Below are 27880 nucleotides of genomic sequence, written 5' to 3' on the forward strand. Positions count from 1 at the left end.
TCTGATCTATAATGTAGATGTAAAGCTGAGTTCTGTTTTGTCAAACTGGTTTTATTATCTGATCTATAATGTAGATGTAAAGCTGAGTTCTGTTTTGTCAAACTGTTTTTATTATCGGATCTATAAAGTTTATATAAACCTGAGTTCTATTTTGTCAAACTGTTTTTATTATCGGATCTATAAAGTAGATATAAACCTGAGTTCTGTTTTGTCAAACTGGTTTTATTATCGGATCTATAAAGTTGATATTAACCTGAGTTCTGTTTTGTCAAACTGGTTTTATTATCTGATCTATAATGTAGATGTAAAGCTGAGTTCTGTTTTGTCAAACTGGTTTTATTATCTGATCTATAATGTAGATGTAAAGCTGAGTTCTGTTTTGTCAAACTGGTTTTATTATCTGATCTGAGTTCCACTCACACATACGGCATGGCATCTTCAAACTACACCCGGTCCACGGCTGTGTTAACATAGTTGCATCCCCCTGGCGCCTCAGACAGAAGAGTCCTGTGCTGGTCCCAGTCTCTGATGGCCCCATAGTGGCTGGCCTCCCTGCCGGCTTCCCTGGTGAAGGGTCAGTAGATGAGGGGCGGATGCAGCAGGCTTCTCCTCTCCCTGGAACACAAAACAAAACCCTTTTTTCACCTGGAAATATGCTGCTCTGAAACGCTTTTAAATAGCAACTCACTTCTTTATCCATATAAAAAGCTAATGTTTTCCAGATATTTCTTTTAATTTGATGGTATGTAAGGGCCAGAAGAAGTCTGGGTACCTGTGCTGCTCTTCTGTTGAGGTATGATATCTTAAAACAAGTCAAAACAGTCAACCCAGGTTTCAACCTTTAAGCACTGCTGCAGTTCAGCCCCAAAGTACAGACTCACTCTGCAACATCAGATTGGTGGTGTAATGGTTTAGGGATACATTGGTAGTCATGTACTGTAGTTGTCCTGGCCGCTTCTCAAGCAGTTAGGTTTAGGGTTAGGCATAAATGTTGCGTTAAAAGTAGAAAATTAAGATTTGTATTAAGCGCTATCAACTTTGGCGTCCACATTTAGATAGCTAATTAAATGTGTGTGTTTAGCCTCGCACCATTGTGCAGGTTCTGGCGTATGAGTGTGTGAAGCTGTACAGTTCCATAGCTGTCCACAGCTGGCATGTTCATGTCATCAATAAAGTACACCAGCTTCCTATTTATTTGAGGGGTGTAGTTCCTGCCTGCACTCTTCTCCAATGGCTGCTCCAGGACCACTGAGAACCGGCAAAACAAAATCATGGTTACACAAATCCCATAGTTATTCACAAAAAAGAATGCACTTTTACAGTTAGAACAGAAAGGATGGTAGGAAACTGACATTAAAGACCAGGTATTTCAAAGGACACAGAGGGAAACAAGACAGGAAGACGGCTGAGTGTATGTTAAGCTGTTATACTCGACCCTTTGTGTTCCACTATTACGCCTGACCCTGTGTATTAAACTGTTACACCTGACCCTGTGTATTAAACTGTTACTCCTGACCCTGTGTATTACACTGTTACACCCGACCCCCTGTATTACACTGTTATGCCAGACCCTGTGTATTACACTGTTACGCCAGACCCTATGTATTAAACTGTTACACCTGACCCTGTGTATTAAACTGTTACTCCTGACCCTGTGTATTACACTGTTATGCCAGACCCTGTGTATTACACTGTTACGCCTCACCCTGTGTATTACACTGTTACGCCTCACCCTGTGTATTACACTGTTACGCCTGACCCTGTGTATTACACTGTTACGCCCGACCCCCTGTATTACACTGTTATGCCAGACCCTGTGTATTACACTGTTAAGCCTCACCCTGTGTATTACACTGTTACGCCCGACCCCTTGTATTACACTGTTACGCCTGACCCTGTGTATTACACTGTTACGCCCGACCCCTTGTATTACACTGTTACACCCGACTCCCTGTATTACACTGTTACGCCTCACCCTGTGTATTACACTGTTACGCCTGACCCTGTGTATTACACTGTTACGCCTGACCCTGTGTATAACACTGTTACGCCTGACCCTGTGTATTTGCTCTTTTTTGCTCTTACACCTAACTGTTAAACTGTTACAATTGACTTGCACTTCATCAACCAAACAGTATTTGCCAATAATCAACAGATACAGATGACATCATCCTGTCTTATTCTCTCCTAATATTACCGGCAGATGGTGCTGCTCTTCTGTTGAGGTATGGCATCTTAAAACAAGTCAAAGGACTATCAACCCAGGTTTCTACCTTAAAGCACTGCTGCAGTTCAGTCCCAAAGTACAGACTCACTCTGCAACACCAGAGTGGTGGTGTAATGGTTTAGGGATACATTGGTAGTCATGTACTGTAGTTGTCCTAGCCCCTTCTCAAGCAACAGACCCACCAGAAAAACGCGGGTGAACCGTCTGGGCCCAATGCACCGGAACATCCTGCCATCCAGGAGCCACAGAAAGAAAAAGAAAAAAACGGAGAAAAAGATTGTTCAAAGACATAGCTGGAGCGCAGTTATATCGCTCACTCCGAAAGGGTTTTATTGACTGACGCGAACCCAGTGAATTGTTCATAATTGATAATGTCTTGTGTTTCCTGTGTACACCGACGCTGTTCTGGGATAATAGCGTCGTTATGTGGGAACAAAACCCTGCTAATTACAGCTCAGCCAGCTTCTTTGGAGAACCAGCAGCAGGCAGGCAGCTGTGGGCAGGAGGACTGGGGAGAAACAATAGCGCGTGGGTTGAGAGCCTAAAGTCTGTGTACCGGCGCGCCCCCCCCCCCCTCCACCACACGCTCTGCTTTGCCGTGCGCTAGATGGTAATCAGAAACAGTGGCTGGGCTTTGTTCCATCCCAGCTAGGGACCCCCACTATGACCTCATGATGTGTGGCTTTGCTCTTTCTTAGTATGCTCACTGATGCATTCAGACATTTTTAATATGACCGCATTGTTCAATTCATGTAATTGTTTTCAGAGGAAGGTGGCTTATTTCGCTGACACCTGTATTGCAGTTTTTTTTTTAAAAAGTTGCGACAGAAAGATGAAGTTTAAATATATTTATAACTGTCACCAGGAGATTCTCCTGACTATGTCAGCGCATAGCTCTGTCTACGAGGCTTGTTGGTTAATTTATGCTACAGAGAGAGCCCAGCGGTCGCCTCTGTCAAGTGATATGGTGTCGTAAAACTCCTGGCCAGAGCTGGAGCTGGAACAATATACACCGATCAGCCATAACATAATGACCACTGACAGGTGAAGTGAACAACACTGATAATATCGTTATCATGGCACCTGACAGGGGCTGGGATATATTAGGCAGCAAGTGAACATTCTGTCCTCAAAGTTAATGTGTTAGAAGCAGGAAAAATGGGCAAGCGTAAGAATCAGAGCGACTTTAACAAGGGCCAAATTGTAATGGCGAGATGACTGGGTCAGTGCATCTCCAAAACTGCAGCCCTTGTGGGGTGTTCCCGGTCTGTAGTGGTCAGTACCTAACAAATGTGGTCCAAGGAAGGAAAAGTGGTGAACCAGCAACAGGGTCATGGGCGGCCAAGGCTCACTAATGCACGTGGGGAGTGAAGGCAGGCCCATGTCCGATCCAAGAATGTATGCTGGTACTGATAGAAAGGTTTCAGAACACAGTGCATCGCAGTTTGTTGCGTATGGGGCTGCGTAGCTGCAGACCAGTCAGGGTGACCATGCTGACCCCTGTCCACTGAAAGCGCCTACAATAGGCATGAGGCCATCTGAACTGGACCATGGAGCAATGATCACGTGGATGGCCGGGTGTGTGTTGCTTACCTGGAGAACACATAGCACCAGGGTGCACTATGGGAAGGAGGCAAACAAGCAGAGGCAGTGTGATGCTTTGGGAATTGTTCTGCTGGGAACCCTTGGATCCTGCCATTCATGTTGATGTTACTTTGACACATACCACCTACCTAAGCATTGTTGCAGACCATGTGCAGCCTTTCATAGCAACAATATTCCCTGATGGCATAGGCCTCTTTCAGCAGGATAATGCGCTCTGCCACAAAGCAAAAATGGTTCAGGAACGGTTTGAGGAGCACAACGAGTCCAAGGTGTTGAATTGGCCTTCAAATCCCCCAGATCTCAATCCAATCGAGCATCTGTGGGATGTGCTGGACTAACAGGTCTGATCCATGGAGGCCCCACCTCACAAATTACAGCACTTGAAGGACTTGCTGCTAACGTCTTGGTGCCAGATACCACAGCACACCTTCAGAGGTCTAGTGGAGTCCATGCCTCGACGGGTCAGGGCTGTTTTGGCGGCAGAAGGGGGACCTACACAATATTAGGCAGGTGGTCATAACGTTATGTCTGATCGGTGTATAAGCTGTTAATTATGGTCCATATTATCGTTCTCCTTATCATCAACATCAATATTATACATTAAATGCATATAATTAATGTTTCATTTATAAGAGAACTGAAAATATTCCACAGTGGATGAATGTTGACTGTGGAGAGCAGGACAGTGTGATGGACCAGTCAGCGCTGTTGTCCTGCTGGGCCTGGTTGAAGAGAAGTGTGGACTGTGGCAGTGAACTGGGGTTTAGCAGCAGTGTGGAACTGAACAGAAGGGAGGAGGCAACCATCATCTTGTTAACCATCACCGTGTGGAGAGATTCAATCCACATTGGATCGATGTCTCCATCCAACACAATCCACTTAGGCCCTGGCTTTGACTGCTCTCGAAATCACACGTGACAGGAGGCCTGCGGCACTGCAACAACGGGGAATGGGTGGTCATTGATATCCAGTGTAGAAAACGCAGTAGTTTAACATGGGTTGGTGCCAAAGTAGCACCTCGTTTTAGTGCCCCCTGGCCTGGACCATAAAGGTTGTTACAATGTCAGGTTGTCTTTCTTTCTGGTACAGAGCAAAGTAAACCGACTGGTCTTTGAAGGATTCTAACTACCGTCTTTCCACTTGCGAGTGGCAGGATGGATGAATCCTAACAGCTCCTCTGCGTTGACTGCCTCGGGGTTTGAGATGATTCCATATCGCCAGGTTCAAGTGGGGCTCATACTGTGTACTCAATATCTATTAAAAGAAGTGTTTTCAGAGCCAAATGGCCCTTTTGTGTCTTGCCCTCCTTGTGCAAGGTGTCAATGGTCGTCTTTTGGACAGCTGTCAAGTCAGCAGTCTTCCCCATGATTGTGTAGCCTACAGAACTAGACTGAGAGACCATTTAAAGGCCTTTGCCAGTGTTTTGGGTTAATTAGCTGATTAGAGTGTGGCACCAGGTGTCTTCAATATTGAACTTTTTCACAATATTCACATTTTCTGAGATACTGAATATGTTGTTTTCATTAGTTGTCAGTTATAATCATCACAATTAAAAGAAAAAAACACTTGAAATATATCAGTCTGTGTGGAATGAATGTACACATTATACAAGTTTCACTTTTTGAATGGAATTACTGAAATAAATCAACTTTTTGATGATATTCAAATTTTATGACCAGCACTTGTATGTGCCAGGGGGAGTAGTGTATGTTCTTCTTCTCCACTGTAAATCCTTGCAAACCTACAGAATGCACTCCCTAAAAAAAATTATCCTGCTCCGTTCAAAATTACGAGGAAATTAAGACTTAATTTCTGCTATACCACCCCTCCCTGTTCTGATAATATGGACCAAGACATTTGACATGACATTCAATATTTTTTTTACCGCTGTCTGAGTGTTTTGTACAGTATTACCTGTTTGGACAGCAGCTCCTTGCAGAGTGTGTAGAGGGTAAGGAACTTGGTGGCCAGTAGCTTGGCACTGTGGGAACCTTCAGACACCAACATGATCTCACAGATCAGCTCAGTGTCTGGCAGCACCATGGCACACGGCCTGGACACACATCACACAATCAGCTACCTGACAACCACCAGCTGAGTGACCCTCTAGGATCCATCCAGTCAAATGACAGTCCAGGATCACAGAACCTAAGTGACCCTCTAGGATTGACCTAGTTAAGTGATGGTCAAGGATCACAGTAGCTAAAAGAGGTTGATAAATACCGGATAAATGCAAGTAAATAAAAGGAGATTACCATGAATTGAAAGAACAAAGCTAGCCCCCTCCCCTGAAGAGGGGCTTGAGGTTCCCTGGTGGCTCAGTTCGGGCCACGAGGACCCAATTCAAAGTGATGAAGATCCCCACCCAGTCTGTTAATGAAATCTCCTCCAGGAACATGAGCCTGGTGACAACATTAGGATGTTAAACGATGTCTAACGATTATAAAGATCAAACAGTGGTTGAATCCAGTTGAAGACATGGACCACAACCCCCGGGGCCCGGCCAAAGTTCTTGGTGGTCTCAGTCTTCCCAGTGCCAGCAGGTCCCGCTGGGGCCCAACTCACTGTCAGGGTGAGGTAGCACCTGAACATGCCCACAAGAACCCCAACTACATGTATTGACAGCAGAAAGTCCATTTCATCACAGATCCTCGTCCCTATTGACCGAATACATTCTTTTTGGAAAGCAAAGTTGGTAGCAACACACTCACAATATGCGGACACATGAAATAAACCAAAGGGTTTCTTTAGTGCTTTCTATAGTGTTAGGGTCAGATGGAGGTACTGGCTGTTCAGTGAAAGGGGTGATTACCAGACGGGGTGGGGTTTGCCCAGGTATCCGTAGGAGGAACGGAACTGAGGATCACAGATGTTAGCCATGCAGTGTCTTTGCCGCTCATCCCAGCGGTGCCTCAGCTCAGACAGTCCGGAGGACGCCTGCCTGTTGGTCACCTGCCCACCCAACAGGGAGAGACTGAACATGGACAGATACACACATATCTACAGTCCGTACAGAGATTCACAGTGAGATTCACTATGCTCCCATCTGCTGTTGTCGATCAGCTTTCACTGGCATACTACTGTACATTGTCATCAGTCCAAAATAAAAGAATGAATCCTGTGATGTTATTGTTTGAGCAAGTAAAAGCTGCACCACATACATTATTTAATTGAAAACACAGTGAGCTGAGAGAAAAACCTCAAGCTAAGCTGAACACACATAAGATGCATTTTTACATTGCAGAAGAACTTTTATGCAAATTGGACGAACCGTTATGCAAAGTGTCTGCTTAATCACGTTATCATGTCTGTCACAATCTAAACACCCCTTCCTGTCTTGCATTTTCCAGAAGTGACATGGCAGCTTTCTCTGTGGCTGTAGCCAAAACAACAGATGTTTTAAAATATGTTTGAGTGGGTGAAAACCCAGTTTTCACCCACTCACATTGAAGTCTTGGTCATTCGGATTAACCTGTGATAAGAGAAATGCAAAAAGAATCCCAAATTGTGGTGAAAATACAGTTTAAAATAATGTAATGTAATGGAAAGCTTGAGGGAGGATTAAAAGAGAATTTATCCAGAACGTTCTGAGCAATGAGCTTGGGGACTACATCTCTAGCATGGACGTCCATGGTGCAGATGGTCATGATCTTTTGTCTCTCTCCTGGACTCAGCTCCCCCAACAACATGGTGGTCAGAGGGTTGAGCTGAATAACCTGCACCAGAGAGAACAAGTCTGAATGTCAAGCATATAGAACTAAACCATATTCAACTCAGGACCTCCAAGACAGTTAGCTGTTTTCCGTCTTCCCTTCTAATCAGAGACTGATATAGACCAGGGACGCCAGGCAGGTGACATTCATTATCAGGCAGAACGGAAAAGCAGCTGGCTCTGGAGATCGTAGAGCAGACAATGTATAATCCTTTCGTTATGCCTTAGTTTATTACCTATACGAATAAAGTTGCTATTCCTCTGGTTAAAAAAGCTTATGGGTATGCAAGCTTTCAATCCAAACACAATGTGTCACATCTTATACTAATGTAATAGACTGCCCAGGATTAGGGAAAGCCTGCAGAATGCTTTCCTTCTGGATGGAGGGGTAGACACCCCTGGTTGAAGATGGTCCTGGGGTACTGACGTCAGCATGCTGGGGTCCCAGATTGAAGTAGCTCTACGGGAAACTACAGTCATGTGGTAATGATGTCAACATATGAGCCGAGAAACCGTGCCCTCATCAGGAAGTAGACTGCTTTCACAGAGGTCATCTTACATGGAGTAAACCACCAGTAAAATAAGAACATGGGTCATTCATCACAGGGCTTGACTTGACGGCGCGTGTGTGAGTGTGTGTGCGTGTTCTTGCGTGTGTTTATACACGGCGTGTGTGTGAGTGTGTGTGCGTGTTCTTGCGTGTGTTTATACACGGCGTGTGTGTGAGTGTGTGTGCGTGTTCTTGCGTGTGTTTATACACGGCGTGTGTGTGAGTGTGTGTGCGTGTTCTTGCGTATGTTTATACACGCGTGTGTGCACCGCTGTATGTGCATGCATTTGTTTAGGTATCTGTGCATCTCCACTCACATGCGTGTGTCCGTCACGTAATGTCTGCATCCTCGTCAGTCTAGGTAGTCCCTGTGAAGGGAGGACACGTTCTGTCATCCTTGTCAGTCTAGGTAGTCCCTGTGAAGGGAGGACACGTTCTGTCATCCTTGTCAGTCTAGGTAGTCCCTGTGAAGGGAGGACATTTTCTGTCATCCTTGTCAGTCTAGGTAGTCCCTGTGAAGGGAGGACACGTTCTGTCATCCTTGTCAGTCTAGGTAGTCCCTGTGAAGGGAGGACACGTTCTGTCATCCTTGTCAGTCTAGGTAGTCCCTGTGAAGGGAGGACACGTTCTGTCATCCTTGTCAGTCTAGGTAGTCCCTGTGAAGGGAGGACACGTTCTGTCATCCTTGTCAGTCTAGGTAGTCCCTGTGAAGGGAGGACACGTTCTGTCATCCTTGTCAGTCTAGGTAGTCCCTGTGAAGGGAGGACACGTTCTGTCATCCTTGTCAGTCTAGGTAGTCCCTGTGAAGGGAGGACACGTTCTGTCATCCTTGTCAGTCTAGGTAGTCCCTGTGAAGGGAGGACACGTTCTGTCATCCTTGTCAGTCTAGGTAGTCCCTGTGAAGGGAGGACACGTTCTGTCATCCTTGTCAGTCTAGGTAGTCCCTGTGAAGGGAGGACACGTTCTGTCATCCTTGTCAGTCTAGGTAGTCCCTGTGAAGGGAGGACACGTTCTGTCATCCTTGTCAGTCTAGGTAGTCCCTGTGAAGGGAGGACATGTTCTGTCATCCTTGTCAGTCTAGGTAGTCCCTGTGAAGGGAGGACATTTTCTGTCATCCTTGTCAGTCTAGGTAGTCCCTGTGAAGGGAGGACATGTTCTGTCATCCTTGTCAGTCTAGGTAGTCCCTGTGAAGGGAGGACACGTTCTGTCATCCTTGTCAGTCTAGGTAGTCCCTGTGAAGGGAGGACACGTTCTGTCATCCTTGTCAGTCTAGGTAGTCCCTGTGAAGGGAGGACACGTTCTGTCATCCTTGTCAGTCTAGGTAGTCCCTGTGAAGGGAGGACACGTTCTGTCATCCTTGTCAGTCTAGGTAGTCCCTGTGAAGGGAGGACACGTTCTGTCATCCTTGTCAGTCTAGGTAGTCCCTGTGAAGGGAGGACACGTTCTGTCATCCTTGTCAGTCTAGGTAGTCCCTGTGAAGGGAGGACACGTTCTGTCATCCTTGTCAGTCTAGGTAGTCCCTGTGAAGGGAGGACACGTTCTGTCATCCTTGTCAGTCTAGGTAGTCCCTGTGAAGGGAGGACACGTTCTGTCATCCTTGTCAGTCTAGGTAGTCCCTGTGAAGGGAGGACACGTTCTGTCATCCTTGTCAGTCTAGGTAGTCCCTGTGAAGGGAGGACACGTTCTGTCATCCTTGTCAGTCTAGGTAGTCCCTGTGAAGGGAGGACACGTTCTGTCATCCTTGTCAGTCTAGGTAGTCCCTGTGAAGGGAGGACACGTTCTGTCATCCTTGTCAGTCTAGGTAGTCCCTGTGAAGGGAGGACAGTTCTGTCATCCTTGTCAGTCTAGGTAGTCCCTGTGAAGGGAGGACACGTTCTGTCATCCTTGTCAGTCTAGGTAGTCCCTGTGAAGGGAGGACATGTTCTGTCATCCTTGTCAGTCTAGGTAGTCCCTGTGAAGGGAGGACACGTTCTGTCATCCTTGTCAGTCTAGGTAGTCCCTGTGAAGGGAGGACACGTTCTGTCATCCTTGTCAGTCTAGGTAGTCCCTGTGAAGGGAGGACACGTTCTGTCATCCTTGTCAGTCTAGGTAGTCCCTGTGAAGGGAGGACACGTTCTGTCATCCTTGTCAGTCTAGGTAGTCCCTGTGAAGGGAGGACATTTTCTGTCATCCTTGTCAGTCTAGGTAGTCCCTGTGAAGGGAGGACACGTTCTGTCATCCTTGTCAGTCTAGGTAGTCCCTGTGAAGGGAGGACACGTTCTGTCATCCTTGTCAGTCTAGGTAGTCCCTGTGAAGGGAGGACACGTTCTGTCATCCTTGTCAGTCTAGGTAGTCCCTGTGAAGGGAGGACACGTTCTGTCATCCTTGTCAGTCTAGGTAGTCCCTGTGAAGGGAGGACACGTTCTGTCATCCTTGTCAGTCTAGGTAGTCCCTGTGAAGGGAGGACACGTTCTGTCATCCTTGTCAGTCTAGGTAGTCCCTGTGAAGGGAGGACACGTTCTGTCATCCTTGTCAGTCTAGGTAGTCCCTGTGAAGGGAGGACACGTTCTGTCATCCTTGTCAGTCTAGGTAGTCCCTGTGAAGGGAGGACACGATCTGTCATCCTTGTCAGTCTAGGTAGTCCCTGTGAAGGGAGGACACGTTCTGTCATCCTTGTCAGTCTAGGTAGTCCCTGTGAAGGGAGGACACGTTCTGTCATCCTTGTCAGTCTAGGTAGTCCCTGTGAAGGGAGGACACGTTCTGTCATCCTTGTCAGTCTAGGTAGTCCCTGTGAAGGGAGGACACGTTCTGTCATCCTTGTCAGTCTAGGTAGTCCCTGTGAAGGGAGGACACGTTCTGTCATCCTTGTCAGTCTAGGTAGTCCCTGTGAAGGGAGGACACGTTCTGTCATCCTTGTCAGTCTAGGTAGTCCCTGTGAAGGGAGGACACGTTCTGTCATCCTTGTCAGTCTAGGTAGTCCCTGTGAAGGGAGGACACGTTCTGTCATCCTTGTCAGTCTAGGTAGTCCCTGTGAAGGGAGGACATGTTCTGTCATCCTTGTCAGTCTAGGTAGTCCCTGTGAAGGGAGGACATTTTCTGTCATCCTTGTCAGTCTAGGTAGTCCCTGTGAAGGGAGGACACGTTCTGTCATCCTTGTCAGTCTAGGTAGTCCCTGTGAAGGGAGGACACGTTCTGTCATCCTTGTCAGTCTAGGTAGTCCCTGTGAAGGGAGGACACGTTCTGTCATCCTTGTCAGTCTAGGTAGTCCCTGTGAAGGGAGGACACGTTCTGTCATCCTTGTCAGTCTAGGTAGTCCCTGTGAAGGGAGGACATGTTCTGTCATCCTTGTCAGTCTAGGTAGTCCCTGTGAAGGGAGGACATGTTCTGTCATCCTTGTCAGTCTAGGTAGTCCCTGTGAAGGGAGGACATGTTCTGTCATCCTTGTAAACATTATTAGGGAAAATGAGTGGTAACCTCAGCTGTCTCCGAGTTGTCGTAACACACCTGGGGACACCAGATTGCATTTGTCACCTATTCAGTGTGACAGTTGATCCAATCAGCAGTGCGTCTGTACTGCAAGTTGAAGGGGAGCAGGGCTGAGTCCCGAATGCAACCAGGTTCCTCATTAGTGCACTACTTTTGGCCTGGTTTTAACTGCTCAAAAGCAGCGCAGTACCCATGCTGTACCATTTGGAACACCGCCGTGCGGGGAGATAATTCAAACGCCTCAGGGCCAAGGATATGTTCCCCTTAAGTACGGCTGATGAAAGTGACGACGCTGACAGAAGAGCGACTCTCTGTGAGCGTCCCCCCAGCCGCTACACGCTTCCGTGAGAGACAAGAGAACAGGTGTCCTCTCTCTGCCTGTGTCCATGTCCCCGCCTCCAATACAGGTGCAGGCATGGATTTTTACAATTTAATTGGTATGGCAAGGTTTCATAACTACTGGGTCTGTCTCTCTAACTGAGCCTGTAGTCTCTACATGTCACGTTTGACAGCTAACTAAATGCTTTATGCACCTGTAAAAAAAAAAAAAACTGTGCTTGAACTGTAACAGAAATCAGGGGGATCCCACACCAAACCAACCCTGTGTTACATGTCTCTTGATGCGGTCTCTGAGCGCCGACTCAAATCCCTCCCCCAGCCCCTGGAACAGGTCGTTTCTCCACCAGATCTGTGAGCCAATCAGAGCAACCTGGGCGGGGCAGTCCAGTAGCCGCTGTTCCCAGGGACAACGTCTCAGGCAGGAGGGCCCTTAAAACACCCTCATACTGGACTCCAGATGACATCAGACACACCCCCACCTCAGAATCAACAGCAACTCAGTGATAATAATAATAATGACTGACTGAAATTAATAACAGTACACGTCACTTTAGAAGAGGAAACACTGTCCCGATAATATTAGAGAATTAGACATTGACGAGAAATGTGGGAGAGGTTGGATGGCATCTCAACGGTGCATTCTCCACAGGACAATCACACTGAAGTCGAAATGGAACATATGTTTCCCTTTGTTTACTGTACGTTTCCACTGCAACATGCAGATGATCTACTGCCGGATCCTCAGCAAACTCCAGGCCGGCCATGTTGTCAAACTCCAGGCCGGCCATGTGGTCAAACTCCAGGCCGGCCATGTGGTCAAACTCCAGGCCGGCCATGTGGTCAAACTCCAGGCCGGCCATGTGGTCAAACTCCAGGCCGGCCATGTGGTCAAACTCCAGGCCGGCCATGTGGTCAAACTCCAGGCCGCCCATGTGGTCAAACTCCAGGCCGGCCATGTTGTCAAACTCCAGGCCGGCCATGTGGTGAAACTACTTGGAGAAGTAACCAGTAAACCTGTAAAAGCATTATATTAACAATACAACTGTCCAACAATATTTAATATTTAACTCTATAAAATTATACTGTGGCAAAACACACAAAGAAATCAAGAATTTAGGGTAAAAATGTATCTAAGTTCCTTTAATCAAAAGCTCATTATCATACTACTGTAACTGTTTCGGATGGCAGAAGGTTGAGGCGATGGAAACGCCTTTCTCCTCGTCTCCAGGTATTCAGCTAAAACCTTTTTCCACACAGCCAGTCTGTAATAGGGGATAGGTAAATCTTAGGAAAATCTTCTCAGACTTTAATGTTAGGTAATAGACACATACAGTACGTAGAATGTCTATAATGTAAAACATGTACTTCTTGAAAGTGATCGGCCAACGTAAACCTTTGCTGCAGATCCGCTAGTTTGTCAAAAAGCAGGGGTTTGTGGGTGGCCTCAATTATGTTTTTTGTTTTGGCACTGTCCAACATAAACTCAGAGTGAGAAAATAGTATTGTCTAAAATCTTTAGGGTATTGTAGTTTATTTAAGATCCAGTCTGGGACTTCTACAATTAACAAAATATTGTTTAAACTTCCCATTTTGAAGATGTGTAATTAGTTGTTTATATGTGCATAAGGCATATAAGTAGATTCTTTATCATGTCTCAATTATCCATTCATTCTCACATTTGAAAGTGACTGGGTTTGATGACATGAGGCACATACGGGGACATAAATGACATATCACCCAATCTTGGGGAACCATTTTTGATCGACAGCACCACTTTTACAGCCAGTAGCAGAAATTCGAGGACTGCATCTTTAAAAGCAAAGAGTATGATGTATCTTCTGTGGGACAGTAGTTTATTCTGGTTTCATACTTCATCCCAGACCACTGAGTTCTCCATCCCCTGCTCTCTTAACACCTTATCAAAACTGATATGAGGTTTGACCTTCTCCTCCGAAGCCTTTCAATAAGGTGATAGGAGCGGATGCAAGGAATTCAGTTAAACCCACAGAGAATATCTGGGATATCCCCTGGAGCTAGATCTACAGGGATCACAGAAGACGGACAACGTGGCTGACGAGCATCCCGTTGGCTAGATCTATGTTAAGGGTTAAATGAAAATGCAAAAACTGAATGACAGTAACAGATATAACAAGGTTTTCAGGGGAGGCGGGGTTGTGAGAGTCAGGGAGGGAAGGAGAGATGGCTCATCATTGGTCAACAGCAGGACCACATTAAAAAGAGGAGAACAAAGATCTCTCTGTTCGCATTCCAAGTCTCACCCTATAGCTTTTCCCCCTATTTCACAAGAACACTTCAGTCCCTGACTGTCTAGGGAACAAAGGGCAGTTTCTGTCTATTGCTGGTTTGAAATCTTTGAAATCTTCATAGTCACTTTAAAATTCCTTTACACAAGTGTCACAAATCCACTTTCTGAAACGTTTGTGTTTACATCAGTCATTGTTAAAACCGGATGGTAGTAACAATCAAGTTCCCAGGGTTTGATTAGCGAGGCAAATAGTATTTACTGCCACAAACACGTCCTAACATGGTCGTGCTGATTATTATTTGTTAGTATGCCTCTGTCAGCCTCATATCTGGGAATGAATATCAATACGAGATATGGTCTTGGTTGAAACTAATGTTTCGGAGAAGGTTTCAAACTATGCATTTTTTCCAAAGAACTGTTCCTTAATCACCCACAGTTTGTTTCTCATGCTCTCTGTATGGCCATTCACGTCCTGAGACATCAAATTTAGCCACACCTGGTGATTCTTCTGGTTTGACAGTAGTGTCACACAAACCACCTGGTGTTCACACCAGATTCTGATTGGTTATTGTGTCAAATCCATTCATTGGGCCCAATTGCTATTTTCCTAACATGAAATGTAACTCGGTCAAATCTGTGAAACTTCTGCATGTTTCGTTTGTATTTTTGTCTATTTAGACAAGTAGCCTATCACACTGATGCCTTTACCAGGTCTGTCATGATCTGGACTTGTGGCGATGACAGAAAAAGCAGCACTTTTACCTGTTTAACAGTGTGTGAAAACTTCGGCAACAGATATGGAGACACCAATCCATACCGTAAACCTCTCTAGCAGTTTTCAGCAATGAAGGATGCCGTTTTCTTCGTGAGAACATAAAATTGTTTGGTTTTGGGTGCAGATTCAACCTAAAGATAGATTCATAAGAGTTAGAAAATTACGTTTTGGACAGTTAATGAGGATAAGACAGGGAATAATCCAGGACAGACAGTGTAATAAACTAATCAAATGTATAACAATAATTTGTCAACTAAACCTAGAACAAATTCAAGAGACTTTAATAATGAACCTGCCCTTACCTCATGATGAAGCCATTAGAGTACCCGTCGATGAAATTGGAAAAAATATGACATTGCTTTGCTTTTCGAAGAAGCCTTCAAGTATAGTCTGGTTATCCTGGACGGTAACACACTTATCCCTGGAATTCTGTCTCACTTGTTAAAACCGACAAACCGTTTTTCCTATGAACTTTACTAATCATCTGTCATCTTCCCAAAAGTGAGGAATGTTCTCCTCATCAGAAATGCTTTCCATGACAACTTTTGCCACTGAAATGTTTGTTTTGTTGCCAGATTGTATGAAAGTACATTTCTTCAATCGGCTGGCAAATGATATCACACTTGCCTTACTAATGGTAATGATATAAAATGTAGAAATATATTATACACACCAGGTTCTGTGCCACGGAGGTGAAAAGGGGGGCATTGCCCCTCCAGATAGAATCTGTGCCCCCCAGTTTGGTTTCCAGTGCACTGCAAATGTTATATGAATTAGATATGCCCCATCATTTTTGAAAAAGGGCCCCTCAGTCATTTGATCCTGCAGCCGGGCCTGATCCACACTCATCCCCAGGCTCAAAGACGTTTCCTTCGCAGTCAAATGTTGGGGGGCTGGGGCAGCATTTGGTTTCCAAATGTCGCAAATACATACAACACTTTGTAAAAAAAAATTACGCATGACCTAAAAAAGTTGTTGAAATGTCTGAATAGAGCTTGTATATCTTTGTTCATATTTCAAAAGAGTGACTAGTTAATTACAGAAAGAGCATGGGACATTTTGGCTAGGTGGTGGGATAGATTTCACCACAACTAAATAAGTTATTAGGTAATCTTTAGTTGCAAAACGTTACATAGGCTTAAAGAAGGAGTCAGTTACATTGAAATTCATTGGGGATCAGGCATCAAAGCAACAAAGGACATTTTTTCCCAGATAGTGCAGCTAAGAAAAAAAAGTCAGCAATGTTTTATTCTAATACAGTGAGTGCAGATGAAGTCCTGAATAATTGTAAATGAAATCACCTTCTGTAAGGCTGTGGAACCTTCCGCAATTTAACTTTATCTAATACCTTGCAACTTAAGTTGTGGTTGAAGCTGGTAGTGGGATTGTAATTAATACTTAGTGATCAAATGTAGACTAACGGCATTTTCCAAATATGCTCATAAACGTGAAAGAATACATTTCAAATGTAACATAAAAACATACACAAGGAATAAATGATGTGATTAATAATAACGAATAAACCGGAATGTATACAGAGATGTGAATAACACATGGGTCGGTAATAACCATAATGACAGAATCTTATGTGTGTTTGTTTGTGTGAGAGTTTGTGTGATTTGGGCAGTCTTATTTAACCGTCTGGCTTGGGACTAGCAGCTGTAAAAGTTTATTTTGGCTACAAACTTGATATGAAGACTGGAAGACCAGCTTCAGACTTTGTATTTGACAAAGACAGAGCTTCAAACATATAATTACAACCTTTACTTTACTGGAACTTTTTTTCAGCCTGTGAAGAGCCTAGTCTTAAAGCACTGCTCTGTAAGCGTCAACGGTTTGTCTCCTATCCTGCTGTGGCAGATAATTCATCCTCCAGGTTTGTTACAGCTGCGAGATTATCTCTGGATTTGGAGGGTTGTCTACAATGTTGTCCAACACTGGTAATAATCAGCTGAGAAAATCCTAATTGGCCTTCTTTAAGCCACACTACAATATAATACAAAAACTTAAAAGCGGTGAAGGGTAGAGGAGAGTTTGTGATGCAGGAGCAGTAGGCCGGAATCAGCTGGCTGAGGACATGCTTTTCTTTACAGCAACAACCATGGGAGAAATTAGAGCTAACTGCCCTGCTTTGCGAGAGGACCTTTGCCGGCTCTTTGACTTGATCAAGCAAAGCTTTCTATTACCGGTCAGTTCCTTAAACCGCTAGATATTTTTGAATAACATCGAGGAAGATCAGCAGGCAGTTATTGTATACATACGGCCATGAGGTTACTCATGAAACCCTGGTTGTTTACCAAGCGCACATTATTTGGGTTTTCAGTAGTTCCAATAGCAGCAAACATTTTGTATCGATTCTTTCTATTGTCACAAAACCAAATCCCACAGAAATGTGCTTTTTGTGTTAATTTAAGGTTGGAGTTATTTCTGAGGTATAACGTGTTGTATGGATTACAGCTAAAAACTAACATAACATTTAAAGAATACATATTGTAGAAAAAGGCAAGGTTTATTATTCTTGCATGTCAGACGTGATATCTCAGTCATACAAACTAGTACAGAGGTCCTTCTCATAATGAATACATTTGACAAGACACAACTCGTAAAAAACCTACATTTTAACCATACAATGGCTCTATAAAGGCCAGATATGTTTATTTCCTTTTTTAGATAGGCAAGTTGTTATGAAACCTAATTCACATTATAAAATGAGACATTTCTATTCTTCAATTTATTGTGCTCTGTGTTGGTTTGGAATTTAGCCTACCTGCTCAGTGACAGAGGTTCAAGTAACTCACACAATATCTCAGACCCTTCTAACCTGTTGCATAACCTTGGGTAAATGATTTGTTTGTAATGGAGATCTTCCATTTAATAAAAATACACTGATCGGCTCAGGGGGGCACTGAATCATTGAGGGGGGACCGCATTTTACTATAGCCCTTTTATTTGGTCGGAAAGAGCAGATGTTTTACTCTCGGGTACACAGGGAAAAGACAAGCTCTACAATTGTTTAGTTAATCCTATTTTATATTTACTTTTTTATGAATAATTTAAAGAACTTCGGTCTTAAGAAAATGTTTTTCCCCGTAATCATAAATGTCCTTAATCGAAATAAGCATTTATTTCAAATGATTAATAATGTTAATACAACCATATTGATTATGAATTTCAACAACATAAAGACAAATGTAGTCTACAACCCAATACCTCTCCTCCCCTCATAATGATATTATGAATCATGCAAACATAACAAAATATATATGTGTGCCATTATCTCCAAATTCAACCATCTCACTTATGAAACAGAATGGCTTGTGAATTATGCGGGAACCATTGTCTTGAATTCTTGAGATGTGGTCAATAATGCAATTACCTGCAGATAATGTCAGCCATCTTGTAAAATTATTCTTATTATCAGCATACTGTTAGATAAATAGCACGGCATTCTGACCTATTTTGTGTCTTGCACACTTAAAAGACATGGTAGGCTACTCTGGCTAAACACCAACTCTCACTAAACAATGACGTAATTCCCGCATTTTCACTTCTCGATCCGTTCTTGTTAAAACCTTTCCTACAGCATCCATATGTCGCTTTGACACTACACGACTGACTTTCACTAAAACTATGTCTTTTTCCGAGTAGGCTACTTTAACGTTTAATGTTTATTTCATCCCAATTTCCAAATCTTAAAACACGTTATTATTCATAACAATATAAATATACCTACATTTTCTCCTTGCGTTAACTAACGCTAAAACAGTAAATTGTTGAAGCTACAGATAAAAAAAAAAAATCCCCAAAAATAGGCTTAAATGTGTATTGACTATGACTGTCTAAATTCGTATAAAATTGCACATCTTCAATCAACTTTTATTTACATGTTCAGCCATCCAAATTTAAAGTTAGGCCTCTTTAATGTGTAACAACAATTATTATATACATTCGCAATACATCTGCATTCATTAGGCCTAAAACAGATGATGTGTTGAAAAAGACTTCAAACATATAAGATATGGAGTGAACAGTTTTTGGATTATTGATGATGTTCGGATATTTAAAATGTCCTAGGACAATCATTTTGACATTGGCTACCTAGCTGACGTCATATAAACAGCTTTAGATTTGGCAGATAACCAGATACCTTGAGGACACACAATTTTACCAACTATAGCCCGATATCTTTACATCTGGAAAGTATTGTGCATTTAATTATCAATAAGTCCAACAGAAATCGGTGCACACTCAAAAACTAAAAGAACACTACCTGTTCAGAGTAACATTTGCGCCGATTTGCGCACACAAAAATAAAAAGGAAACGACCAAACGGAATGAGTGCAGTGAGAGGGGGTCTTTAGAGAGAGGGGGGTGATTATTGAGAGGGGGTTAGCGGGGGTGGGTCTGCGGGGCTGCAGCTGGATGCCTCTCGACCTACCACAGTAGGTAAAGTCGACCTACGCACAGCAAGGATGCCCCCTGCAGTATTGTAGGTAGTTAACCAAGGGTTTACGCTTCTCACAAGTGTTCTTCCTACACTACACACTGCTTGCAGTATGGTGCCTACTTTTTTGTTAACTTTCACTTAATGTTTAAACGTAAGCAAGCCGGAGGTTTGTCGCATTTCTAGCGAAACCTCACAATGTAATCACTGAAATAAATTACTGAATTGAATGAAAATAACAACTAACTGTATGTGATTGAAATAATGCTCCAACGGAAGGACGGACATTAAAGTAGCCTACTCCCTACTGCTGAGCGTCCATATCTTATAAAGAAAACAGAAGCCTATTGTTTTCACCCTCTGATGAGGATTATGAAGGTGATGAAGTAGTAATACATTATGTCAGATAGCTATTATTACGGCCTCAAGAGGGCACTGCTTTGTCTCTTTTTGCAGACCACTCTCAAGACAATACTTTTTTATGCTTCTGAATTCCCCTCAAATTATACTACATGCCAAATGCAATGGTGAGTTTTATGAGTGCTCAATCCTAACAAAAAATAGCCTATTATACCCAATTGTTCAATTTTGACATGTCGAGGAGGTGTATTTTACAGTTAACTAAAACGATTAAACCACCACCACCGGGCTATTAACTCAGTTCAGTGCTGTAAACCGCCATTGTGAAAGTATAAAGAAAATATGCCGGATTTCAAGATAAACTGATAGCGAAAATAGGCTACAACACAATGCGTTTAACGCAGTTCAATACAGTCAACGCGGGTGAATATGTCGAGTGGGACGAGGCATTCGACAAGCCCATAAACAATCGATGAGAAGAATTCAGTTAACACTCAGGCAGGTTTTTAAACTTTGATGATTTTATTTGGAATTTACCCTGAATGGCTACAACATCGTACAATGTTATTAGTTTAATGTCTACACGCATAACACTTAAATGTATACAGGCCACGCTGTTATGTAGAGTATTGACCCATGTTTTGTTCATGTTTTATCATGAAAATCATTACAGCCCCCCCCCCTCCAAAATAAATAAATAAATAAAACAAACTGGTAGGTTTTCCTACCGTTGGAATTTCGTTACGGTGGAGACCAGCATGTCAAATCCGGCCCTATGCAGGTTTCTCATGAGGCTCCTGCGGTGTTATGTAAGCCCCAGAAAGAACAAATTTGTTATCCCACACCGGAGGGCATCTGTTGATGGATACGCTGTCCTGAGGGACGGAGTAAAGCGCCAATAGGCATACAACAGCCGGCGCTTATCTTGAAAGGCTTGTTTTAAGTGTTCCTCTGTTGAGATACAAAAGATTTAAGGACACCCATTACCTGGCTATTGTGGCATAATCCCGTGTCTTTGTGTAATGGCTTGAACATACGTCTGGTGCTTAAAGGTTTTAGTATTCATGGGAGGCTTTCACCAACGGATCATAATTTAATCGTTAATAAAATAAAACGAATATGTTTGATGGGATACTTTAAATAGTCTGTACACTTCTTGCGTCCATCAGTGCCTGTCAAATAACATACCTTTTCACGCTTCAGAAAAATGTTGAGTATGCTTAATATTCTTCTTGTATTTAATATTTGTCATTAAGTCCGTTTATAAATAATATGTAAAAAAAAAAAAATCACAGAAAAGTATGTGTTTTCATTCTTGAGTTTGAGTAGAGCCCAACCCCACAAAAAAACTTCACTGTGTAAAAATATATATGAAAGGTATACACACCCCTTGTGCCCTCATTTTGCTGCCTTCCTTAACATAATCTACAACGGAATAACGTTATGTTCTCCTGAAGATCCCCACAACCTACTGAACATTTTGACAAGTGAAAGAATGTTATATGAAACATTTCCAAATATATAACTATTGTTTGGTGTGCAAAAATATCTATGGCTCAGTTTTACAATTCAATATTATATTATTGAATAAAATATTGAATTGTAAAACTGAGGCCAAAGATATTTTTTTTAATACAAAACAATAGTTGTTAGGACGTCCCTGGGAGACAACTGGACGCAGTGTGACACCCTCCTCTGACGTCCCCAGGACGTTTGCTGTGTTCATTTCCTAATATGATAACTCTTACAGAGAGCCTTTCACTACGCGATCCCCTGGTCCTGCACAGTGACCCATGATAGCACTGTTTGTGCACAGGGGAGGGTTTGCTGTGTGTAGTGGGTGTTGAGGGGTGTGGAGGGGGTGGAGGACTAAGACTGAGGGGAGGTGGAGAGGAGGAATGGGGTGGGGTTGGACACTGCGAGGGGAGGGGAGAGGGTTGGCAGGGGGCTGGGATCAGACTACGATAGGAGACCTGTGGGGCAGGGTCTCTCCCCTGAGGACGCCCGGTACACTTGTGTCTGAGGGGCAGGCTGGTTTATCCCACTCAATCAGCGTCCTCTGAGGCTGGCACTGCCCCTGTGGTCATAACGCCCGGGGTCACCGTGGAGGGCTCTAAATGAAGTGAGGCCCGTGTAGACAATGATTCTGTCACTCAGCCTTAACCTGAGCTGCTCCCACTATTCCTCGCGTACATGCATGGCGTGCTTGTGTGATTGTTCACTCTGTGAATGGAAATTAAATATCTCCGGTGTTGTTGTTTTTTTTTTATTAGAACATGTGAGGATATGGTGCCGTAAGTGGACAGGTTTGAGTCATGCCTTGTACCTACCTGGATGACTGCTGTCCTTATAAAATGTGATGTATGTGGAGAGTTACTGATGAGGATACAGACGGACTTCGCTTTAAAGTTAGTTACTCTATTTGTCAATGCTTCACACTCACAGACGGGTTGGACAATGGACACGCAGCGTTATTATGTTCTGTGACGTTGTCGGCTGGCTAGGGCAAATACGGTGTCAAGATTTACAGTATGTCCAAATCCTCCAGGATGACTGTGAGAAAGAAAATATCTAAATGTTCAGTCAACATACGCACGCATTATATTACAGTCGAACCACATTTCAGAAACCCAACAAGACAACAAAGACAGTCTCTCTTTCTTTCCTGCAATTAGCTCAAGCTCTTTCCTTCCCTTTCCGCTGCGGTTTGGGCAATCATTTGTATTTATTGGGATGGCACAAGTGCAGGCAGTGGTTTGGGGGTTGTAGCGGTAATGTCTCAGGGGCGTCTGTCAGTCCTACCCCATTATAAATGACAGAGCTGAGCGAGCCTCCTTGGCTGCCTCTCAACTCTCCGGGTTTCCTTCGGGGCCTTGTGTAGCAGCATTTGTCAGCGCGTGTGCCCTTTTGATTTTCTAATTCCAGCGCAAGCTCTGGAATGCTGGCCCTCGATGAGATATTCCGCTCACAAACAGTGATTTATGTTGCTGGCAGTTGCAGCAAGCTCCTTGGTAAGGGGATCGCAGGTGTTGAGGAGCCTTTCCCTGTAAAAAAAACCCCCAAAAGTTTTAATATGCACACCTCGAGGTCTTTAGGCAGAGCTATGACACGACGAAGTGTGCCTTCTGGCCTGCCTGCTTGGGGGGATAGGTCAATAAATGTTTAAAATGCATATAGGACCCTGCGGTCAGAGAGCGAATACACAAACACACATATATAAAGTATGGCCGCCCCTATGCTGTTACCGTAAGTCTGTCATGTAAAGTGTTTCCTGAGACATGTAACCTAAGGTAAGTCCTGGATTATCCAAGGTTCATCATTATTTGGTTGGATCTCTAGATCAACAATCCATCAACCAATCAGAAGAATTGATGATCCAGGATCAGCAAGGTTGAAGGATGGCTGTACGATCAGCACAGTTAAATGATCCTCTACGACCAACACAGCTAAATTATAATCTACGATCAATTTGTATTAAATGGATTAAAGGGACCTACTGTAGGATTTAAGTGATCAACAGTTTTATATCAAAGTGTGTTATTTTACAGATTCTTAGTAGGGATAATCAAACTGTCCTCATTAATCCTTTCACACATAGGGAAGTGGTATTGTTGATAAGCAGTGTGTGCTAACATACAAGATGATCAACGTATCGCCAGGTTTTCTTCACTTCATGCAGCAGCCTAGTTGGCCTTTGCCGAGGTTGTCTGGAAGGTCACAAAATCAGGAGCGCCAAACACAGCAAGGGGTTTTTTCACAGTTCTAGTGTTTCCCCTCTGTCCACTTACGCTTTTTGTCATGCTAAGCGGAGGGTGGGCGTCTTAGCCCTTCAGCTCCAACATGAGCTCTGCGAGATGTATATGCTTGATGTAAACCCGCCTGTAAACTATAGGGAATTTTATATGGTGTGGTAAAAACAATTTAGATTATTGTTACCTTGTTATCTTTTCTTTTTGACCAAGCTGATTGTTCCCGTCTTTCCACAGCAAAGTAAGTCCATATTATCAAGAAGGTTCGAGGACACATCTCTATATTTTTCCTCTTGTGGTGTTTGCAGGCAAATGGGCAACTTGTCAAGTGGATGAGACTTCCAACTTTATCTTTAGAGACATATCAAATCGGAGTCATCCGAAAGGACCATCCAATGAAGTTGAAAGTCCCACACTGTTCTCCTAGGCAATGGGAAGGACAACGTAAATCTTTCCACCAACTGGACTACATTAAAAAGGCCATGTCCATACTGTTAAAGCCTTTCATATGAGCTCTTTTTTTTTTTTTTTTTTTTGCATTAACAAATAAACATCTTATAAGTGTGTTCATTACCATAAAACAATAACTCTATGGAAACAAATAATACAGATGAAGAAATGCTTGGTTAGTTGGTCAACAGGGAACTTTCACATTACTGTGAAGACAGTCAGGAAAGGCCGTGAAAAAAAAATCATTTCAGAAGTTTGACTCTAGACATAATAGTGAAAATTAATAGGTTGATTCAGGGTTTTGTCATGACACGTTACAAACAGTTTGGCCTGGTCTAACAACCTTCCTCAGGGATTTAATTACAGGGATCCATTTGAGTCCTAACCCGTATCCCTCTCTCTTTTCTTTGTCAGAGGGACAGCTATAAAACGCACCTCTTCACCTGAGTCCAACTATCTTGTCATGGGTGCAACTCTTCCCCCATTCTTCTCCTTGTTGCGCATTCGACCAAGGACTGGGGTCAGTAGGAGGCCCTTCTGGCCCTGTGGCATATACATACTTCCAAGCCCCTCCTTGTATAATTCTAGGCCCATGACCTTTTCAACTTTACATTTCTCTCCTCCGTGACCCCAAAGCCCTGCTTGCTTGAGGTCTTCCCTTCTTATTAGTTTCTCAATTGTGTGATTTGTTTACGCCACGTTTTTGTTAATATAGGTTAAGACTGGCTGTAATAAGTGTTCAATAATATTGTTTTCATTATTAACTGAGGAAAAAAGGTTGGAAGCTTTTACGGGCAATTTTCCCTTTTTGTTTCTCGTTCTGTAGGTGCCTGTGTATACGACTCTGCAGTGTTCCTGAAGAATAGCAAAGATCCAACTGGCCACTAAGACTGGAATGTACAGCAAACAAAAGGTTAAATTATGTTGTTCTAATTTCCTATTAAGTTATCCAGGCTTCTTAACAGGGAGACGAATCACTGTTATTGCAATTATGCGGCGTTCTTAATTAAATTTGCCCCTGCGAACTGAAATGAGTTCTAAACTTCCCCATCAACCATAATTGCTGTTCATTCAATTCCATGAAACCCTGCGGAATTGTCAGGGGAAATCCTGATCATAAATGTCATTATTTTAATAATGGGGGAGCTGTTGGACTAGGTATTCCCCTCATTAATGTACATGATTTACCGTAACTCCTGCCTGACAAAACCCAGCCAAGATCCTCCTCTTTTGATGTGTTTGGGCTTTAAACAGGGCAGGGAACAGGTATCAGATGTTATGTTTCCACAACTCAGAATCAGGCCATTCAGAATACCATTAACCAGATTTGTTTGCATGTCAAAATACGTAGGGCACTTACAGAAGTATGTCGTTTTGCTGAGCAACTATGTGATGCACTGCTGTTATGCAGGGAATGTACAAATATTCAGCTAATCTCAATCGCTAATCTCTTGCTGCGTTTTCTTCTGTAAACCAATAGTATGTCTCCGTGGAGAGAACGGTCTCTTGCTCTTCCAGTGGGTTTAGAGGAGATAAGTAGAGGCAAAGGGATGAATATGGAATTAAGAATTTTTACGGACAAAACATTAAACTTAATGGCTATAGAACATTTAGTTGCCCAGGGAATTGTATTTTGACATTATAACATTTGCAAAGCTGGCCCATGCTGTTCTGATAGTCTTCATTATAAATGGTAGACATGTCCTCTACCACTCAAATACTAAAGCAGCAGCACAGTCTCTTAAGATCTGTGTCCCAAATACACGCGAATGCATACTATCTGCGCATCAATATGTCAACGCGTAAATCGACACATTTTTTACACTACTGGCGTGGACCTGAGCAAGACCCTTGACCCCAGCTTTTTATACATTTTCCCTCGACCCCGACCAAAAAAAATTCACCCTCTTGTTTACATGACGTGTTGTATTTGAAAAATAGTAATTCTATATTAAGGTTAGTATAGCAGCGTACATCTACTGTGTTTTAAATAATTCATCCTCACTAGGATATGTTTCAGTAATGACAAAGAAAATATTGTCCTTTTTAATAAATGTCAATAATAAATAATAAATAAATGTGTTAAATTACTTCGTAGGCCTGTATAATCAAGTGGACAAATTCCTAGTTTTGTCAGAATATCTACAAAAAGGTCCGGCAAACAGAATTAAATACATTGACTTGGGTGTTGGATAATCGACACATTACCCACATGCCATTGCGTCACAATATGACATAACTCCATGAGATCATATAGCCAGCAGGTACAATCACGTAAACACTTCTAGATGTCATTTTTGAATTTGTCGTGATCGTTTCAGACGCTTATTAGATTTTTGGTGGTCTTCTCACAAATCTTTGGAGATTGGAAGCCACATATTTACAATACTTACAATCTGATCATAAACGAACGGCTTAGCCTATATCTGCATTGTTGTCTTGTAAAAAGAAGTAAATATATATTTTTGTTTCTTTTGAGTTTGTTTCTTTTAAGAAGAGGAAGAATTCCCCAACACAACCGACGCAACCACTCACCATGGCGTTCAAAAACATAGCTCCCCAAGGTTACAAAGCTGGAGCAGTTAGCCCTCGCTGTGCTATCCCCCCCTCTCTACTTTCTCCCCTCCCTCCCTCCCTCCTACTTCTTCCCATGTCCATTAGACCTTGCAGACTAATCGAGCAGCACCAATTGCTCCCGCGGTGAGATCATTAAGTAAATTATTTTAAGATCAAACGGCAAGCAGCCACAATGAAGTCCTGTGTAATGGTAAAAGCCTCAGAAGTTTCCCCCTCCCCTGCCCCCTCCTCGTTGAAATTAAAGCCCAGTGGGTAGTTCTCTCCTGCACCTCTCAGGTGGATGCCCAGGCCATTAGACGCCTTTTAGCTGCAGGCTAAGGCAGGACCCGCTAATTGGCCGCAGGAACAAAACCAACCCCACTGACAGGATCAGACTTGCATGCCGCTTTTAAAGAAGGGGCCAAATTATTGAGATGGTCCAAGAACAGGAACTGCAGTACCAGGAGGCTGTTGCCTGCTAGTATGGTCCTGTATGGTTGTTGGCTCACTGTGTGGGTTGAACACGTGGGTAATCCCAGGAAAATAGAGGAAATTTTTGGTTTTATTACTCTGTAGCCATCAAAAGTTAGACTTTCATCATTTCCTGTCATTCATGGTAAGTGAGATTGAGGTCTTCTGTACTTCGTACTTTCAGCAATGATTCCACAATAATAATGAATTGGACTGACTACTTCAATTGATTAAATAATCAGAAATCCAGGGAAGGTCTTCCCTAGTGTCTATCCATTTCTTTCCCTTAGAAGTGGTCTAATGTGAAGCTGAGTCCATAATTTACACTTTGTGTTATTTAGATCCCATAAACAGGAATCCATAGGCCTTAACCCCAGAATAATGGGAAAGATTAGCTGGATGTATAAACCTTTCATTAGGGTTGTTTATCACTAAGTGATTGACAGGGAATCACTGAGACTGTGCCCAAATAGCATCCTATTCCCAATATACGGTGCACTAACCATATGGGTCCTGGTCAAAACGAGGGCGCATCAAAGGAAGTAGGATGCCTTTTCATTTTAAAACTGGAGCAACAATAATCTGCAACTACCATCCAGGCAGATTTGTGCTACCTGAAACTGTAGGGGCAATGTTGTTGCTTTCTTCCAGATCTATTGGCGAAGCTTTGAAGGCTCCATTCTCACAAATGCAGCCTTAGAAGCCAGCATTTCCCCCCACTAATTAGTCTTTTGACCAATTATTTTTCTTTCTCTACACTGATCTGTTGGTCAAATGACCAATTAGTCAAAATAATATTACATTTTGGCTGTCCAAAAGAGATGCAAAAGAGAGAACTTCAACAATAAGCTAAACAACATTTTCACCTTATTAGTCTACCCTAAAATAATAATTTGTAGACTATAATACAT

This window comes from Esox lucius, chromosome 20 (genome assembly GCF_011004845.1).
Source record: "Esox lucius isolate fEsoLuc1 chromosome 20, fEsoLuc1.pri, whole genome shotgun sequence".
Taxonomy (NCBI): Eukaryota; Metazoa; Chordata; class Actinopteri; order Esociformes; family Esocidae; genus Esox; species Esox lucius.